Below are 4,051 nucleotides of genomic sequence, written 5' to 3'. Positions count from 1 at the left end.
GCAAGAAGAGCTCTGTCCAGTTCCGAAAGTTCATCAGACTTTTCTTTCACCCGGAGTCGGTTCAGCAGTTCGGCAAAGGCAACATCGTCTTTCTGCCTCATGATGGCGGTGAGCGTGATCTTTTTGAAGTTGTCACGCCAGTGGTCCAGCCGAGTGGGATCGTACACGCATAGCGGTTTGGACTGTCTCACGGGAGGGAGCTGAAAGAAATCTCCAACAGCAAGAACAGACATGCCACCAAAAGGTAAATTGATGCCTTTGATTTGTATCAACCTGGCATTCACGTAGGCAAAGAGGTCTTTGGACACCATGGAAATCTCGTCGATGATGAGTATTTGGGCGATCGACAGCTCGGCTCTGACTTCGTCCAGTTTATTGCCCAGGCCGTGGTACGGGGGTTTGAGACTTCTCGGCAGTTTGAGCAGACAATGCAAAGTTGTCCCAGAAATGTTGAATGCCGCCGTGCCAGTGAAGGCTGCGAGAACGACCGTCTGTTTGGAAATGTCGGCCTCCTCAGCCAGTCGTGGTAGTCTTTGCAGTATTTTGGTAGCCTCGGTGTAGATACACTTAATGAGATGCGATTTGCCGGTCCCGGCGCCACCGTTGATGTGGTAGAAGAACTGCTCGATGGGCTTTGAGCTACACACACGTTTTATGCACCAATCTCTGACCTTGTAGAAAACAGACGCTTGCTTTTGGTTCAGGTTCCGATACATGTCACGTAACACTGCGGGATCGATGGCAGCAGCTTCTGTCGCAATGGAAATTTCAGACGTTTCTGACCTTACGTTATAGTCCGGGACATTGTCCTCCACGTTGTCATTTGGTTCATCTCTTGCGTTGTTTTCCTCAATGCATTCGAGTCTTTGCAACTCGCTCTCAGGAGCCAGGTGGCACCATTCGTTTATGACGAGCCCGCTCTCCTCCACCTCTTGGATGGCATCGTCAATGTCTTTACTGTGCTTCTCATACCTTTCTCTGTTCCTGTTGACAATTTCGCACACACGCTCCACAGAGTCGTTATATGGTAACTGTACACAGGCATGATCATGAAACAACTGATATGAGGGACAGCGTTCAGATTTTAACTGGCAATTAGCACGATGAGGCAGGTACAGCTTGAGCAAGGAGCAGTAATATTCCTCTGGATTCTTTTGTTCAGAGAATTTGCAGTATTTGATGACCGCAGCTTTTTCTTTTCTTTTCTGGACAAAGCCCATGTCGTTCAGCAGAGGCAAAACATTTTTGCCTTTTACCTGTTTTCCATAAACAATTCTGCATGTTGATGCAAAATCGGCCAAGCACATCACTTCAAAGTCCTTCGTTTGGGGTCTGCTTTTATATTTGTCTGGCAGGCCAGTCATCCACACTTCATGAGACTCCTGCGTTTTGCCCTCAAGGAGCGAGAGAGGATAACTCATTTTCAGCGGATTGTCACTCGTTTGTACAAATACCACACTGCGAGAGGACTGTTTCATATGCAAGCCGCACGCGCGTGCGACACACTCCTGAGCACTCACTTCTCTTTTCTTTGAGTACGCTTGCATGATTTGTTTCATTTCATCGCTCTCATTGACATTTTCATTGCGTGAGTTTTCAATAACAGACTTCAGGTATTGACTCAGACCGTGTTCAGCTTTGCTGATGTAGCTGCAGATGTACGAGATGCACGAAAAGGCATTCAGAATGTACTGGATGTCCAAGTTGGCATCCCAGGCAAGAAGCAAATGGCGGTTGTAGTTGTTCACCCAGCAGTCTTTTGGATCTCGCTTGAGCACAACAGAACTCTTTGAGGCGGTCATGTACAAACATTCCACGTACTCGGCGTCAGTGAGCTCGCATTTAGCCAAAAGCTGCGGCAAAGTCAGGGATGAGGTTTCGGGTTCATTCAGCAAACGCTGCACACGAACAAGCTTGTCATTTGCCACCACCTGCTTCTCCTTGTGTTGATCTTGATTTTCACAGGCTACAGGTGTGATGATCATTGTGGTTTCGCACGGTGGTCTGGGAAAACCAAATCGGCAGTTTGCACCTTGGTGTTTGACGCACGTTTTGGTGTGACCTTTGCTGTGCATCTGAACTTCTGTGACTTTTTTATACAACTCGGGTTCCTTTTCTGGGTCCGGCAGCTGAGCCGAGATGTAGCGGGACACAAAATCGCAGATGGCTCCTTCTGAGGCTTCCTCAAATACAGGGGCATCTTTAACCCATATGAGGCAATGAATGTGAGGACTTCCTCTGTGCTGAAACTCCAATCGGTAAAAGTAGTCGACGACTTCACCAATCGGTCGTGCCGGAGAGAGGATCAAATCTCTGAACAGAGCTTCCACACGTTTGTCAAACATGCGCATTGTCGTCACTGGATTGCTGCGTAGAATTTCACACTTGGTGGCCCAGTCAAGTTCAGCAAAATCCACCACCTCACCTTGTTGCGCTTTAATGGCAGTGATGACCTCTTCCCAACGCATTTCGGCAGCAGAAAATGTGCAAAAGAATGTGGGTGTACCCAGCTGTCGGATCATTGCAAAAAGATCTTTGGTGGTTCTTTCCCAATAGGCTGGCGTGCCTCTCAGGGGCGTCATGAAACGGACTGCATCTTTGCTGTGCACCAGCTTTTCAACTTCACGTTTGTCCTGCAGCATAGCATTGTTTATCCTCCGACCATCCCTGGTAAAAGGTTTACCTTTGCGTAGCTGGATTCTCATGCTTGATGTTGCCAGGTAAATTTCAATCACAAACTGAGCAAAAAACAAATAGTTTGTATCACGAGCAAAACGTTCATCCACACAACACAGACGTGTTTTGAAATATTTGCTTGGTGTGACTTTTACTTGTCTCTCTTCATCAAGGGTGTTTTTTCCGGTTGGAAACTGAACTGGAAATGCCATGGCCTCAAGTTTGGGAGTCCTGAAAAAGCTTACGGGGTTATTTCTTTCTGCAGGAGCCACACAGTAAATGCCTTGAGTAAAACTCATAATTTCCTCTGACACATCATTTGGTTGGAGACATGACTCCAGGATAACCCCACCGTTTGGTGCATCACCTTCGTCCACATTTTCAGCACACTGTTGTTGCTGCACATTACCACGTGCATCGTTCTGTGAGTCACTGTTCAATTCACAGAGAGCATCCCTCTCAAATGTGTGGATTGCCTCGAGGTCTTCCTCATTGTAGTCACTTTCGTTCATTTCGTCTTCATCAGAGCTGCTCTCATCATCAGTGAGCGTCGGGTCACAAAGGTCAGCATCGTCGCGGATGGTGATGTTTCTGTACTGCGGATGAATTTGTTTCAGTTTTATCAGGGCACTCATTAGCTTGGACCAAGTGACAGTTTGAAATATCTGATGCCCTTTGTAACAAAGTCGTCTCTTCAGTTTCACTCTCAACACCTGAGACCTACTTCTTAGTCTGGGCAAGACATTGACCGTTTCTTCCACTTCAGATGGTACACACACAACATTCCCACGAATGGCTCGTTGTTGACCCTTTGGCAGAGGCACAATTTTGGCAAATGAAATGCATTTTGAAACAAGATGTCTTTCCAGAATATTCAGATCACACAGTTCAGTGGGAATGTCTGCAAGTTGGAGATTGTTACTTACAGCAAGTGCTGGCATTTTACCATCTTTGAGATGTGCATGGCAGGTGTGACATATCCACTCCATTTTTCTCTCATCCGGTACTTTGCAGCATGTGTTACATTCACGATTACAAATATGAACAAACCTTCGTGTGAGACAACTTGCAACAACGTCCTTGTTTTTCTTATATTTGGTCAGCTGGCGTACTTGATTGGGAAATAATGCCCTGTGGCAAACTGTGCAAACAAAAGTCGGTCCATTTTTTACCAGAGCTTGGAATAGCGCAACAGCTTTCATGATTGCATGGTCGTTTCTCTCTTTGCATAATCTGTTGATGACTTTGTATTTTTGGAGCAGTTTCATTGCAGTTGTCCTCGTAGATGAATCATGTTTGGCTTTCCAGCGCAAACTCATGTTTTCCTTCTGCTTGGCTCTGAAGGCAGGGTCCTGTGCGTAACGTTCTTTGATGT

The sequence above is a fragment of the Syngnathus typhle genome, linkage group LG18, assembly GCF_033458585.1.
Source record: "Syngnathus typhle isolate RoL2023-S1 ecotype Sweden linkage group LG18, RoL_Styp_1.0, whole genome shotgun sequence".
NCBI classification, from domain to species: domain Eukaryota; kingdom Metazoa; phylum Chordata; class Actinopteri; order Syngnathiformes; family Syngnathidae; genus Syngnathus; species Syngnathus typhle.
This window is presented reverse-complemented; position numbering follows the sequence as displayed.